Source organism: Sminthopsis crassicaudata, chromosome 3, assembly GCF_048593235.1.
Source record: "Sminthopsis crassicaudata isolate SCR6 chromosome 3, ASM4859323v1, whole genome shotgun sequence".
NCBI classification, from domain to species: domain Eukaryota; kingdom Metazoa; phylum Chordata; class Mammalia; order Dasyuromorphia; family Dasyuridae; genus Sminthopsis; species Sminthopsis crassicaudata.
This window is the reverse complement of record NC_133619.1, coordinates 594,543,346-594,560,489: the sequence shown is the minus strand read 5'-3', so window position 1 is coordinate 594,560,489 and position 17,144 is coordinate 594,543,346. Positions and strand designations below refer to the sequence as shown.

Below are 17,144 nucleotides of genomic sequence, written 5' to 3'. Positions count from 1 at the left end.
CATAGAAGTATTAGCTATTATTATTATCAAGAAACTCCAGAATTCTTCAAAAGAGAAATAAATTCTTAATAGAAATGATGATTTCCATTATCAGTCTATTAAAGTTATCTTTCTGATAAAAACAGAGCAGTTAATATTTTTTAAAAATAAGTTTTACTCATTTCTTCTTTCACTCTTGATGCTGCTATTTCTATTTTACAAATATGTCAATCAAGGCAGCCAAAAGTGAAATTACTTGTAGTCACTTCTAGTGACTACATCTAGTAAATGTTTGAGTCCATAATAGAATTTAGGCCTTCTTAACTCTTGGCCTAATGTTCTATCCATTGCACCACTTAGCTAATTTTAAAAAAATCTATTGTCACTCTCATTAACTCTTTCTGTCATATCTTTTCAGCTATAATTTACCTTCTAATCTGGGGTGGCTAGTTTTTATTTTTGCTCAAATATCTAGATAATCTGGCTATAGTCAAGGAATTCATCCAAGATTCTCTATAATTTTCTTTTTGTTAAGTAAGGTAAACCAATTTCATTTTGTGGGTACATGATGGTATTTGGTATTTGTTATATCTGGTACCTTATGACTCTCTTCTTGAATAAATTTTTCACATACAATAAAAAAAGTTTTTCTGATGCCTTTAGTTTTTAAATCACACTAATATCTTTATAATTCTAACTCCCTAACTCCTACTTCCTGAGATTAAATCCTTTCTTCTAACAAAGAAAAACAGTTAAGTTAAAAAAAAAAAAACAAAAACAATGACTATAGTGACTGTGTTTAACAATGTTTCCAGTTCTCTGCCCCTGTTGTTCCTCATCTCTCTAACAGGAGAAGGGAGATATGTTTCCATTATCTATTCTCTGGGACTGAGATGGGTTATTACAATTACTCAGTGTCAACATCTTTTTAGTCTCTTCTTCATTTCCATTATTATAATCACTGTGTATTCTTCATGATAAGCTAATCCTTGAAAACACAGAGAAGAATGAAAGAAACGCTTCTTACCAATGAAGAGAAATTGGTTGGTAGGAGAGAAAAGATGATTACCTTGAATAGACATGGATCCTCCATTTTAGAATCTGTGATAGAGGAAAAGAAAGGAAAGAATAATATGACATGTACTCTACATTTGGGGAGAGCAAATTTCTTTTTCTTTTTGGCATAGAGTTGGACTTTATTTTATTTATTTTAATTTTTTATTTAAAGTTTTTTATGTTTATGAAAACTAGTTTTCAGCATTCACCTTTGCAAAACCTTTTGTTCTACTTTTTTCTCCCTCCCTTTCCCCCTCTCCCTCCCAATATATATTAAACATGTGCAATTCTTCTATACATATTTCCACAATTACATGCTGCACAAGAAAAATCAGATCAAAAAGGAAAAAAATGAGAACAACAAAAAAGTGAAAGTACTATGTTGTGATCCATACTCAGTTCCCATAGGACTCTCTGGGTGTAGATGGCTCTCTTCATCATGAGACCATTGGAACTGGCCTGAATCACCTCATTGTTGAAGAGAGCCATGACCATCAGAATTGATCATCCTATAGTATTGTTGTTGAAGTATATAATGATCTCCTGGTTCTGCTCATTTCACTCAGCATCAGTTCATGTAAGTCTCCTCAGGACCTTATGAAATCATCCTGTTGGTCATTACAGAACAATAATATTCCATAACATTCATAGACCATAACTTATTCAGCCATTTTCCAACTGATGGGCATCCATTCAGTTTCCAGTTTCTAGCCACTACAAAAAGGGCTGCCATAAACATTTTTGCACATGTGGGTCCCTTTCCCTCCTTTAAGATATCTCTGAGTTTAAGCCCAGTAGAAACACTGTTGGATTAAAGGATATGTACAATTTTATAGTTCTTTGGATAAAGCTCCTTATTGTTCTCCAGAATGGCTGGATCACTTCACAATTCCACCAACAATGTGTTAGTATCCCAGTTTTTCTACGTCATTATCTTTTCCTGTCATCTTCACCAATCTGAAAGGTACATATGAAAATTGTCTGTTCATACCCTTTGACTATTTATCAAGTGGAGAATGGCTTGTATTCTTACAAATTTGAATCAATTCTCTATATATTTTAGAAATGAGGCCTTTATCATAATTCTTGGATATAAATTTTTTTTCCCAGTTTACTGCATCCCTTCTAAGCTTGTCTGCATTGGTTTTGTTGTTCAAAACTTTTTAACTTACTATAATCAAAATTATCCATTTTGTATTCCATAATGTACTCTAGTTCTTTGGTCACAAATTCCTTCCTTCAGGGAGAGCAAATTTCAAAGGTCCCAGAGAGAAGATAAGTTAAGAGCTTATAGACTAAACTTCTACAAAGAAAATCACACTAATGGAAGTTCTCAAGAATTAAATTCTAAAAACAAGAGGGGAAAATTCCAGTAAGGAGGAAAGGGAACTGTCTAAAACAATTTTGCTTCTTATGGCATCTCCACACTCCTCAGAATTCCCTAGGCCTGATTCTCCCTAAGCATGGCATCTTTGCCAGAGAAATTCCTCTTACAAGATGAAGAAGGAACTCATTGACCAAGATAGGATGTTTTTAGGGTGTTTTTTTTGTCAATTAGGGTTAAGTGATTTGTCTAGGGTCACACAGATAGTAAATGTCTGATGACAGATTTGAATTCAGGTCCTTCTAACTCCAGGCCAGTTCTTTATCCATGTACCACTTGTCCTGACCAAGATAGATTTTTAAAAGATATATACAGAAGAAGAAAGAAAATCTAGGTGATGAAGGATGAATGCAAAAATGTGACATAATTATGTAAAAATCGTGTTAGAAAATTTAAATCACTGGACTTTAGCAAGGAAAACTAAGAACAAGAATAGGATATATGACTCATGTAAGTGGAGGGTTTCTAGTTAGGTTAGTGATAGAAGAGGATCCAATAACGGGTAGAGTTACTGCTCAAGGTAAATATAAAAATAACTGAAGGGAGAGAAAAGGCAGAAGTGGCTCGGAAAAAGGATCATTTTTACTTAAAACGGACAGAACAAAAATAGTTATTAGGCTGTTGATTAGATAGATAGAAAAATAGTCAGGAAGTATCTCCCTGTCCTTGAAAGATTTAAGTAAGCAGCTCCAGGTAAACACTTATATATAGTTTGGAAATATATTGAAAATAGTAGCAGATAGGATTGCAGAGTCACTTAATGATCTTTCAAAGATCGTGGAGAATGAGAGGGGGATTAGGATAACAGAAGAGCAGCTGTTATCAATTGATTAAAAAAGAAAGAAAGAAAGAAAGAAAGAAAGAAAGAAAGAAAGAAAGAAAGAGAATAGTCAAAAAATTACAGACCAGTGATCTTGACTTCAATTCTGTGTCAAAAATCTAGAATATGTGCCCAATACTTGTTCCTCCATATTATACCAACTGTACAATATTACTTGTATAAGGAATAATATTACTTGCACTAGGAGGTATAACTTGGTGTAGAGTTCCATGTCTACAAGTTACCAATGGGAGATTGAGACCACAGCTATCCCAATTAACTTAAAACTGAGCATGAGCAGTTCACTTTCCTTTAGCAAAGCAATTATTGATTTTGTTCATTTATTTTTCAGTCATGTTCAATTGGCATATCTACCAACTGACTTTTGGGGTTTTCTTGGCAGAGATACTACATTTCCTTTTCTAGCTCATTTTACAAATGAAGTAACTGAGGCAAACAGGGTTGAGTGACTTGTCCAGGATCACACAACACTGTGTGAGGCCAGATTTGTATATAGATTTTCCTAAATCCAGGCTTGGCACTCTATCCACTGGACCACCTATCAGGTTCTACATTTAAAGTCAATTAGAGAGAACTTCTGGGTTATGTGACTAACAAGGTCAAGGATTAGACATTTTTTTCAGTCATCATGATGTCTTAAATCTCTTCAAAAATAGGAATTTTGCACCAAAAATAAAGGAAATTCAAATAATGCAAGGCTATTTTGTACTTATCAAAAGATCCTGGAGGGATGAAATAATGTGCTATGAAGAGGAAAGCAAATCTAAGCCTAACAATAAATTTTAAAAGATAGATATACAGAAAAAAAGAAGCATTCAAAACATTTCTAGACCTAAAGAAATTATTTGCTTCTCAAATACCCTTAGACAATTAAGTTGAAATAACTGAATAGACATACTACTATTGTATCGAGGAAGAAGGAAAAAAATCCTAATTTGGATAAAATAAATATTGAAATAAATAAAGAAAATAAATTTAACTTTTGTTTTTTGCTCATTTTTAGTCTATTTCATGACTTTTTAAGTTGACCTGTGCTTCAAGGCAGAGGGGTCACTTTTCCAAGCATCTTGTGCTGGGGTCCAGGTGCCTGGTCACTGGCTTTCTCCACTCAGGGCTCAGGTACTTGTGGCTTGCTCACTGTGCTGGGGTAGTTTGGCCTAGTTGCCCCTGTTGTGCTTTGGGTTCTGGGATTGTTTCACTGGAACTGGAGGCTTCACAGTTGGCCTGCTGTGCCACCAGCCTGCTGAGCCAGGATAGAAGAGCTTCAGTGTTAATCTGTGCTGGGACAAAGAGCCTCCCGCTGGCAATGCTAGGACACCACTTGCACTGGGCTCTATTCTGCTCTTACCTAAAGGAGACATACCTTTCCTGAAGTCCTTCTAAATTCTCTTGGGCTGGAAATTTGTCTCACTCTGTCTTTTTGCGTATTTTGTTGTTCCAGAATTCTTTTAGAGGCTTGATTTAATATTGTTTATGAAACTGGGGAGAGCTCAAGCAACTTTCTGGCGTCTTTCTGCCATCTTGACTCTGCCTTTAAACCTAACTTTTATAATATACAACTAACTTAAAATGCAAATGAATAAAAAAGTGCAATGAAATGAAAAAGAGTAAGATCAGAAAAGAAAATCCACAAATCTGTTGCTTAAAAGAAGTGCATTAAAAAAAGGCATATATAGAATAAAAATGAAGGGCTGAAAATTTTAATAAAATTAAATGTGAAAATGTTGTTAAAAATAAAATTCAATACATCAGGTGAATCAAAAAATTAGGAGTTGTAATCATGCTGTAAAACATGAAAACATAAGAAACATGCCGTAAAGCAGATAAAGCAAAAGCAAACATTCAAAATATATAAAGAGATCAACAAGAAAAGTATATGATGCTGAAAAGCTCCATAGACAACAAAGATCTACATTAAACTTGTATGCTCCAAATGCCTCCATGTCTAAATTCATAAAAGAAACATTAAATAAATTATACAATAGTGGCAGGAGTCTTCAATGTTTCTCTTGCAGGTGCAGAAATTTATAAATAGAAATATAAACAAAAAGAAAGATATAAACCTAATCAAATTGCTATGGAGAAACTAGAGTTCAAAGATTCACACTGTCTTCTAAATAGGGTTGCTAAAGAATATATGTATTACAGCAAAATAACTGTTTGGACATGTATACATATATTGTATTTAATTTATACTTTAACATATTTAACATGTATTGGTCAACCTGCCATGGCAGAGGGGGGAGGGAAGGAGGAGAAAAATTAGAACAAAAGGTTTGGCAATTGTCAATGCTGTAAAATTACCTATGCATATATCTGGTAAATAAAAACTATTAAAATTTTTAAAAAATTAAAAAGAATATATGTATTACCCATAAAGAGGACTGAGGGGACTGAGTGAGGTTCACAACATAGAATTTTCACTCTTTTTGTTATTGTTTGCTTGCATTTTTTTTTGTTTCTTTTTTCTGGTTTGATTTGATTTTTCTTGTGTGGCAAGATAATTGTTGTATGCATATATTGGAGTTAACATATAATTCTAACATGTTTAACATATATTGGACTACTTGCCATCTAGGGGAAAGAAGGGAAAATTTGAAACACGAGGTTTTGCATGAACTAATGTTGACCAGCCTTGAATTCAGGAGGACCCGAGTTCAAATCTGATCTCAGACACTTAACACTTCCTAGCTGTGTGACCCTGGGCAAGTCATTTAACCCCAGCCTCAGGGGAAAAAAAAAGACAGAACTAATGTTGAAAAATTGTCCATGTATATGTTTTTAAAAATAAAAAGCTTTAATAAAGAAAAAAAAGAATGTATGTATGGATTGCTTGCCATCGAGGGGAAGGAGTGGATGAAGGAGGGAAAAAATTGAAACACAAAGTTTTGCAAGAGTTAATGTTAAAGAATTATCTATGTGTATGTTTTGAACATAAAAAGTTTTTAAAAAAAGACTATATGTATTTTTTCAGAATAATAACTGGTTATGTGTTATGGCATAAAAGTATAATAAATATTAAGAGGTGAAAATAGTAGATGCAGAAGTGTTATAAGGCACAAATGAGATGATATATTTCAAAACATTAAAATGCTGCAAAAATGAAAATAATAAAAATAATAATGATAATAATAGTTATTATTATTATTCTCTTGTTACTAGACCTCCTAAGTAGTGATAAACTCATTCCCTGAACTATTTACTACACTCTTACTAAACTCCAACAATGTTTATAAAATAAGAGTTCTATGCTAGTAAATGCCTAACAAGCCAACAAGCTTAATAAGGGGGAGAAATGTGTGTACATATACCTTTTAATTTAATCTGAATCATCAAAATTTTTTCAATTTAGACAATCAACAAAATACTGGATTAAGTGTTGATTTATAGCAGTTACCTATTTCTAAGACATTTGAAAATTTAACATTTTTGGAAGGTACTATACACTTCTTGGCACCCTTCTTGGCAGTTTACTCTCAAACCTCATTCATATAGTATAATTGCTGTTTTTGGGACATGTTTTAGCTTTACTTCTATATTTATATATTCTGAAAATGCTGCTCCCTATACCTGCAGACCACATGCCCCATGTGACTATTTCTTCACTTCTAGATCATCTGGGTCCCCTCCCAAGGAGCTACTCTTGGTCCTTGGTGGGGAGGAGCTCAGAACCACCTGGGTATTCTTAGATTGAGGGTGACAATCTTCTGTGGATATTAGGACTGCCTTGTAGGTGGGATCCTGTCCATTTTGAGATAGCTTCGTAATGGGTGACTCTCTCGCTGATTGGCTGTGTGTGTGACCTCACAGACCCTATGTAAGCCCACTGCAGGCAGCAGTCGCCCTCTTTAACCTGGTGTTCTTCACCTTGGCTTCCTAGCCTGGGTGGCCAAGCCAAGATGGGTAGCCAAAAGAGGTAAGGATTTTGGTAGTGAACACGTGGGTCTTCTGACCAGGTGTTCACTCGGGAACCAACAAGTCAGGGCATCAGTCAGGGTGTTATGTGAGTAGGCATAATAAAGGCTTTTAAGATTACACGTGGCTGTTCTTGAGTGCGCTACCGGTTATTAAGCTATAGATTCAAGAGATTGTGACCAGAGACCTTTGAAGGCCTCAGAGGAGGCGAGCCGGGTAGAGTTCACACTGCTAAGCACAGTGGTCAAAGGTACTCTGGTGGGTCTAGGACAGACTAGTAATTGTAACTGCCAAGAGAGCACGTTACAACAATCTGTAATCCTGAAAGTCCCACAGAGGAAAAGTACTTCCCTTTTACGGAAAATTCTCTGTTTTCAAGATGCCCACTCTCTCTCAGATGTAACATGTGGGCTGCACACTTCCCACCTGACTGAGGAGGAGAGAACTATGTGGCTGGCACTGGGGGTCCACGGTCACCATGGAGAATGTCCCAGGCTCTGCCAAGGCCACACTGTACCCTTTCTGGAATATCACACCATGGGGACCTTCCCCAAACACAGCTTGCAGCACACAACCTAGTGACCAATGAGGTCAGCTGGTTCATCAGTGACCAGTGGCTCTGTACAGGAAGGAGTGCAGGGCCCAGTAGGAGATGGCACAGTCCCGCAGGGCCAGTGCCTGTCCGGAGCCTCCCACTTGGATTTGTGCCTGGCTCAGGGAACCCAAGTCCACTCCACTGGCTGCCCATCAGTTACCAGAAAAACACTGGTTTTTCTGGAGCCTGTGAGCACATCCCTTGGTAGGCCTAAAAGCAGCAGCAGGATTTGGTCCTCAGGCAGGAAATTGCCTTTGTCTTTCAGATCTTCCACGTCATTCCACAGTGAACCCCTCTTGAAGAAGGTAGTAGAAGCCAGGCATCCTTCTTGGAGCCCCATTCTGTCTGGTGTCCAGGCAGAGACTATTGGGGTGCTGGAAAAGTGGGCGCCCGTCAGCCTTTCACTGAGCCTCTTCCTAGTCCTTTGCTAATAGAACAGGATTCTCTTTGTGGCATAAACTGCCCATCCTAGAGTCCCTCCAATAGGTCTTTGTAACTGAACCCACCTCCCCAGATTCTGTGTGAAGAGATATTTTTTCCTGTCAATAGTGAGGGTCCCTCGGGAACAGATACATGGTGCGTGACCCACAGTGCCTTAGTCATCCTCAGGCAGGGGTATAGGCTGCCTACCCAGGGGGGCAGGGATGAGTGAACTCTCCAGTCCCCCATGGGACACCAGGAGGTCCCATGCAAAATGCTGGCCCAGCCACAAAAGCCTACATTGACTATTTTTACTTTTTCCTAGATGCCTTTGCTTTTAAGAGTCACATCATAATCTCTTCTCACATCAAGGGTGTAGAGTCACATCATACTCAGCTCTATCCCAATCTTTTTTTTAAATAGCTTTTTATTGACAGAACATATGCAGGGGTAATTTTGCAACATTGTCTCTTGCACTCACTTCTTTTCCAACTTTTCCCTTCCCTCCCTCCATTCCCTCCCCTAGATGGCAGGCAGTCTTTTACATGTTAAACATTTATCTTAAATATAATATACATGTACAGATCTGTATAGTTCTCTGTTGCATAAGAAAAATCAGATTCAGAAGTTAAAAATAACCTAGGAAGAAAAACAAAAACATAGGTAGTTCACATTCTTTTCCCAGTGTTCCTTCTCTAGGTGTAGCTGATTCCGTCCATCATTGATCAATTGGAACTGAATTGGATCTTCTCATTGTCAAAGACATCCACTTCCATCAGAATACATTCTCATACAGTATTGCTGAAATATATAATGATTTCCTGGTTCTGCTCATTTCACTCAGCATCAGTTCATGTAAGTCTCTCCAGGCCTTTCTGAAATCATCCTGTTGGTCATTTCTTACAGAACAATAACATTCCATAATATTCATATACTACAATTTATTCAGCCATTCTCCAATTGATGGGCATCCACTCAGTTTCCAGTTTCTAGCTACAACAAAAAGAGCTGCCACAAACATTTTGGCACATGCAGGTCCCTTTCCCTTCTTTAGTATTTCTTTGGGATATAAGCCCAGTAGTAGCACTGCTGGGTCAAAGGGTATGCACAGTTTGATAACTTTTTGGGCATAATTCCAGATTGCTCTCCAGAATGGTTGGATTCTTTTACAACTCCACCAACAATGTATCAGTGTCCCAGTTTTTCCACATCTCCTCCAACATTCATCATTATTTGTTCCTGTCATTTTAGTCAATCTGACAGGTGTGTAGTAGTATCTCAGAGTTGTCTTAATTTGCATTTCTCTGATAAATAGTGATTTGCAACACTCATAAGAGTAGAAATACTTTCAATTTCATCATCTGAAAATTGTCTATTCATATCCTTTGACCATTTATCAATTGGAGAATGGCTTGATTTCTTATAAATTAAAGTCAATTCTCTATATATTTTGGAAATGAGGCCTTTATCAGAACCTTTAACTATAAAAATGTTTTCCCAGTTTATTGTTTCTATCCCAATCTTTTTTTTTTAACTACCCAATTACTAATGTCAATCTTAGACATATGGTTTACATTTCCACACATAAAACATAAAGTTCATCCTTATTGAGTCCTTTGAAATTAGTCTTTCATGCTGGTTCTTATATGTTAAATTTTCTAGTGAATTCAGGTTTGTTTGAGATAAAATCATGATAATCTGATTGTTCACTGAATGGCCATTTTTTTCATTCAAAACTATACTTAATTTTAGTTGCATGTATTTAACCTATATCAGATTACTTGCTGTCTTAGGGAGGGGGGAGGTAAGGGAAGGAGGGAAAAAAAAATTAGAACACAAAGTCATAAGACTTTCTCACCTTGCCCGATTCTAATTTTTAAAGAGTCACTTTCTTCTTTAAGATGCTATATCTTTTTTAGTTGGCTGACTTTCTTTTCATAATCTTGTTTTTCTTGGATTACTTTTATTATTTTTTAAAGTTTTTCCTCAATCTCTTTGTTTTGAGTTTTTTTTTTTTTTTTCTGAGTTCATGTTTTATTTCAAGAACTGTAGATCACATGCTAAATTGACTGCAGATCTTGCTTCAACCAGGGAACTTGATGTTGGACAAAGTATACACATACACACACACAGATTGAGACTCCATTTATGTTTCCTTTACAGCTGGAGGTTTTTTAAGATCTTGTCTTGAAGTAAAGTATGAGCAAAGCGATTGCTCCATAAGTGGCCAGTACGTAATTCTTTTTGCCAGTAAGGGTGTATGAATTGAAGTATTTCTTAAAACCAGTGAACTGATACAGATTCTGGACCTGCCATAATTGAAATCCATGTGAAGTCCCCTGAAAAAGAAGTTAGAGGTCAGGGGTCGTCCGCAATTTATTCACCCTACAATGCACAGCCGCTGCCCTTCACTGTCCGCTGCCTCAGCCCCTTCCCCAATCCCCTGATTTGAATTTTAAAGGCTTTTTTTGAGTTCTTCTACAAATTTATTTGGGGCAGGTAACCATTTATTCTTTGAAGTAGGAGAGGCTTTTTTTAAAAAAAAATTCAGTATTCTCCTCTGAAGGAGGTCTTTCCTATTCCCAAAGTAAATTTCCAGGATTGGATTTTTTTTTTTGTCTTCTCATTTTTTAAAAACATAAAGAAAGAACTTATTAGTGTAATCCTGAGATGGGAGGGTACTGCCTCTAACTTTATTTCTTCTTGTCTGAAATCCCACACCAAGAACTTGTAAGTGCCTGCAGCCATCAATGTCTCTGAACCTGCTTCTGCACTTGTCAATATGTGTTGGTTCCTTTTCAACCAGGGCCATGTCTCAGCAGCACAGCTGGGCTGAGATTCCTTTTTATTTTATTTTATTTTATTTTATTCATTTTTCCAAATTATCCCCTCCTTCCCCCCTGATGGCAGGTAATCCCATACATTTTACATGTGTTACAATATAACCTAGATACAATATATGTGTGTAAATACCATTTTCTTGTTGCACATTAAGTATTAGATTCCGAAGGTATAAGTAACCTGAGTAGATAGACAGTAGTGCTAACAATTTACATTCGCTTCCCAGTGTTCCTTCTCTGGGTATAGTTATTTCTGTCCATCATTGATCAACTGGAAGTGAGTTGGATCTTCTTTATGTTGAAGATTTCCACTTCCATCAGAATACATCCTCATACAGTATTGTTGTTGAAGTGTACAGTGATCTTCTGGTTCTGCTCATTTCACTCAGCAACAGTTGATGTAAGTCTCTCCAAGCCTCTCTGTATTCATCCTGCTGGTCATTTCTTACAGAGCAATAATATTCCATAACCTTCATATACCACAATTTACCCAACCATTCTCCAATTGAGGGACATCCATTCAACTTCCAGTTTCTAGCTACAACAAAAAGAGCTTGGGCCGAGATTCCTTATCAGTATAGGTCCCTCAGTCTGCTGGGACTTCTCACTTTGTCCGGGAGGAAAGTTCCTATTGTAAGTACTGAGGCTACCTCTGATCCAGTTAGCCTCAGAGCTCCCCAGTTGCTATTTCAGTGGAGATAGCCTGAAAATATCCACACTTCACACTGGTTTAAGCTCAGTCCTGGAGTCTATATTCCTGTCTCCTTACCTGGGTTGTTTCTGGAGAGCTCAGGTTGTTTCCAAAGTCTTATTTGTTTTTCACTGATCTACATTTGAGTGCAATTTTGTTTTGCTTATGGGGAAAATCTGAAGAGATTGGAATTGTATGACCTACTCTGCCATTTTCTCAGAATCCTAAGAGATGTATCTTTAACTGAACAAGGGACAAATGCAATTACAAAAAATAAGCTAAATAATTTTAATAACATGAAACTGACAAGTTTCATCACAAACAAAATTAATGCACCTAGACTAAGAAGGGAAATAATTGAATAGAAAAAATCCTTTGTCAAATTTCTCTAATTAAAGGTATAGTAGCTAAGATATATAAATAATTAAAAGATAAATATGTTTAATATATACCTGTTTATATGTTTATAGCTAACTATTGTGTGTATGTAAAGATATGTATGTATATACACATACACAAATACATACACACATATATACTTGTATACCCATGAACCATCAAGCCAAGAAATTGAATAGTTTTTATTTGAATTGTTTTAGGAAAATTGTGAAGATAAAGTACTGGACACTAAGATCCTTTCTTGGGTTAAATTGTCAAGCATTTAAACTCTACTACAGAGAGTGCAGCTCCAGTGGTCCAACCACATTATTCAAATGTCAAAATGCTTTAAGACTATTTTATGGAAGACTCACACAAGGCACTCTCAAGTTCTCTTTGAAGAACTTTGGAAACAATTTTGACACATGGAGACACTGGCCTAGGACTGTCCAGCCTGGTATGCCCTGATCAAAGAAAGTGATGTACAATATGAGCAAAACAATTACGGTAGCTCAAAAGAAATGTGAGATGCACAAATTTGTGCCGGACCTGTGGTAGAGCTTTCTGAGCTCATATTGGTCTGGTCATCCATAGTCTGACACACTGGATCTTGACCTCAACAGACTAATGTCCTTTTGGTTCTTTTAGAGAATAAAGGACAATATAACTCCATATGTATGTTCATATATCCACACATATATACCTAAAAGACATTTCCCCAATAGATAAATAATCAAAGAATATGAACAAATTGATTTAAAAAAAAAAGTTCTACAAAGATTAAGTAAGGTAATATTTGTAAAGTGCTTACAGTTTCTGGCACATAGTAGGTACTTAACAAATGCTTATTACTTCTCTCATCCCATGTGAAAGAATGCTCCAAATCATTAGTAATAGGAGAAATGCAAATCAAAATAGCCCTGAGGTTTCACCTCACCACTTATAAATTGATAAAAATGACAGGAGATAGGAATCTCAGAGGAATAGTGGGAAGATAGACACATTAGTGCATATTGGTATTGTTGGTAGATCTGTGAATTGGTTACAACCATTTTGGAAATAAATTTGGAATTACGAAAATAAGTTACTAAAATATCAATATCCTTTAATCCACAGAGTCTGTTACTGGGTTTATAGCTCATGAAAACTATTAGAGAAAAAAAACCTTATATACATCTGTAACCAATCTTTGTAGCTTCACTTTTTGTGATAACAAAAAATTGGAAACAAAGTACATGTCCATTGATTGAAGGATGACTAAACAAATTGTGGTACATGGATGCAATGGCATATTACTGTGCTGTTAAGAAATGCTGTGTGACCAACACAGAAAAGCATGGAAAAATCCATATGAACCGATGCAAAGCAAAGGATGCACAGCCAAAGAAACAATATATACAATGATTACAACAACTGAAAGAAAAACCACATGCACAAATCTACAGTGAATGTTGCAAAATTACAAAGCACAAGCATAACCTGAAAGAATAGATATGAAAAGACATCTGCCCTCCACTCCTCTGCAAAAGTAGGAGGTCCATTAATGTTGCACATGACACATATTTTCAGACTTTATCTTTGTGTTGGTCAGTTATGTTGCTCTTTTCTTCTCCTTTGCCTTTTAAAAAGTATTAATTGTTATACAGGATGGCTTTCTGAGAGGAAAAGAAGGAATAAAGAATGCTAGGGGAACCGATAGTGATATAAAAACCAAAAGATAAAAATAAAAACTTATTTAAAATAATAAAACATATTAGGATGTATTTTCTTTCCCCTTTCCCCCAAATGATTCAAATTCTCTGGGCTCATGTCCTCTTGCCCATTCTTAGTTCCCTTTTTAGCCCATCCCTGAAGAACTTTATCACTCAGGATTAAGTTCTAAATGGAGTTTAGTTCAAGAAAATTGGAAGTTAAAAGTAATTGTATTAACAACTGATGAGACTTGAATAAGCAACTGTCACTATTTCTGGGAGAGTCTGAATTTCTAGTTCATGCTGACCTTTTTCTGTATCTTGTTCCTCATTTTGACTGTGGGAACACACACACTTGAAAGGCCATTTGTAAAACGCTATCATATATTCTTAGTTTCAGAGATCAAAAGGAAGGTGTCATTTTTAGCTCACCACAATAGCTCCAGCAGAGGCTCCTGGGTATGTCTTGGCCAGCAAGTACACAAAATCTGCTGTCCCTCACTTCAGCAGAAAATCCCCTGCAACCATTTAAATAACCAACTTCCTTCTTTATATTCCCTCCCAATGTATTGTAGATACAGATAAAAGCCTGAGAGTCAGTCAGTCAGTCCATCATCACCATCCTCTTATCATTTATATAATTCTTACAGTGCCAGGCACTGTCCTAAGCAATTTACAATTATGATATCTTGTAATAATAATAGCTAATATATACACAGCTCCTATTATGGTCCTGGCACTGTGCTGGGCACATTACAGATATCTTCATTTCATTTGATCCCCAAAACAACCCTAGAAGAAAGATGCTATTATTATCCCCATTTTACAGATGAGGAAATGGAGGCAGAATAAGGGTAAGTGATTTACCTGGAATCACACAGCTAGTAAAATTTTCTGGCCAATTTTAAACTTTTTAAGGTTTTCCTGACTTCAGGCCTGATTCTCTGTGCCCTATGGCACCACCTAGCTGCCTCACAGATTACTATGCCCTGCAGCTGAAAATCCCACCATAGCATATGAACCTAGCACACCTTTAACATGGTGTTCTATGCACTCTATCTCCACATCTATGCTTCTCTTTGTCACCTAAGATTAGGGAAATATAGGAGAACCTAAGACTAGGGCAACATAGGAGAAGACTAGCAAACATAGAACAGCTAAAGACTGCTTCTCAGAGGTTATATTGTTAAAGGGGGGGATCAATGAATCTTTAGAAAAAGAAGCAATGATCAAAAGCAACTAGAATTGCTTTGTCAAGATTAGGTCAAAATATGCTAACCCCGTTTCCAACTTGATGGGCTTATTAGGCCAGTAGAGAAGGAGAATTCCTATGGACATAGTTGTGAGGACTGAGCACCCTGGATACCTTGGAATCAGCTGGAGTCAGGATAAGCAAAAGTCCTTGGTCTTTATTCTTGGTCTTTAGGGGGAGAAGGGAATTGGATAGATGCAGGATCTCCATGACTTCCCTTTTCCTCCTCTATCGCCAAAGTGACTCTGGCTAGTCTTACTCCACCTCCTAATCCTTCCCACAATTCTCTATATACACCAAACTATTAAACCAGCACAGAATAGTGGGAAGGGACATTTTCAAGCATAAGCTAATAGAATATTGTCCAATGAGTGATTAGACTTAAGTGCTTGGTTGTCCAACCTTGGTGCATCAACTCAGAGTTTCAGCCCTTTACATCTCCTGCTTTCTTTTGTTTTAGAACACAGGTGGTCATGCTCCCCCTGACTTCTCAGGGAGATGAAAGCACTAAAAAGGAGATAATCATGCCCTCCTTGACATCTCAGGAAGGGAGGTGAAAAGCACCAAAAGGAAGTAGGGATTGATTGCAGGTTTCTGGGCTGAAGGGTCTTATTAGAAACAGGTATGCACAGACCCATCAGCATGGGAGGTATTACACAAGCACATAGCAATAATGCACAGGCTATTAGTGATGACTCTCCCCACAGCCAGTGCAGGCTCAATGTGGCGTAGCAAACATGAATTGTAGATGTAAGTAGTGAAATAACAAACAATATAAATCAACACGGTCTTGTAAAAGATTTCCAGAAGTCCTAGAAGGAGGGTATGTAAATAACAATCACACATACACCTTCTTCAGCAACCAAGAGATCGTCCAAAACCAATCTATTGTCCATTGCTTCACATGTCAGGGAATCCAAGGATCCCCGCAAGTTTCTGAAGTCCTGCAACAGTTTTATCATTTCTCAGAAAATCCAATGATTCCTGAAGGTTTTGAAGTCCTACAACAATCTTTTCATGCCTCAAGGATTCCAATGATGCCTGAGGGTTTTGAAGTCCTACAACAATCTTTTCATGTCTCAAGGATTCCAATGATTCCTGAGGGTTTTGAAGGTCTATAATTTTTGATGTTCATGAGTCAAACGCTATAACTGCCAGGCTCTTTCAGTGGTGGGCACAGTCAGCAACAGAACCACCAGATGTTCTTGGGTCTTCTCCTTCGTTTCAAGGATGTGCTCGGTCTCTCTCCGATGGACAAGGTGAATATGGCTCGTTGGCACCCATCTGATTCCTTCTCCATCTGTGGAGATACAAGCAAACCCTCTTCTCCAAGAAGTTAATCTATCTAGTCCCTTCCATTCATCACTTTCTGGGTCTCTCCACATCACCTGGCAATTATCTAAAGATAATGGAGCTGTTCGCACTGGACACTGCCCTTCCAGTGGGTTATAAAACCTGTCTGCCAGAGCCAGTGCATCTTTGTCAAAATCAAGAAGTTAATAGTATAAAGAGCTAGATTTAAAAGTTCTCTAGGGTTACCTGTGGCTCTCCCTTTCTTTTGTTTTTGGAGAAGCATCTTAATGTCTCTGTTTCTCCTTTCTACTATTGCCTGTCATTGAGGATTAAAGGGTATGCAAGTAGTGTGTAAAATCTTATACTGTGCACAAAAGTGTGCAAAATGTTTAGAATTTCTATATCAAAAGGAATGCATCTTCTACTTTCTTGACCTGAAGAGTTAAACTGTTGAATCACAGGATACATTCCTATTTTCAAATCAGTTAAATCCTGCCCTTCTTCTGTGGTTTTAAGTAGTCCCTTTTGTAATCTAGTCATAGGAGGGGGTGATTGCTGGGGGGTGGGAAGAGGTGCGGGTGGTATCACTGCCCTTCCCACTACTCCTTCTCCCTCCATCCCGGAAGGTGGAATTGATAGGACGTGTCAAGAATCTGCTCCATAAGCGGGGTTGAAGCTGCCTTGGGAGAACTAGAATCACCACGCCCTTGAACCTCACTTAATTCCACATGCCTTCTAGTGATATTGCTATTAATCTGTTCATTGTCTTCCTCTTTTTCCTCACACTTCCTCATCTGGCTGTTCTTAAA

At 37.1% G+C, this 17,144-nt stretch overlaps 1 pseudogene; it reads right to left on the bottom strand.

The window, feature by feature from the left end:
• Positions 1–7,568: 7,568 nt before the first annotated feature.
• On the bottom strand, positions 7,569–11,002 carry LOC141562526 (serine/threonine-protein kinase 16-like; annotated as a pseudogene).
• Positions 11,003–17,144: the final 6,142 nt, after the last annotated feature.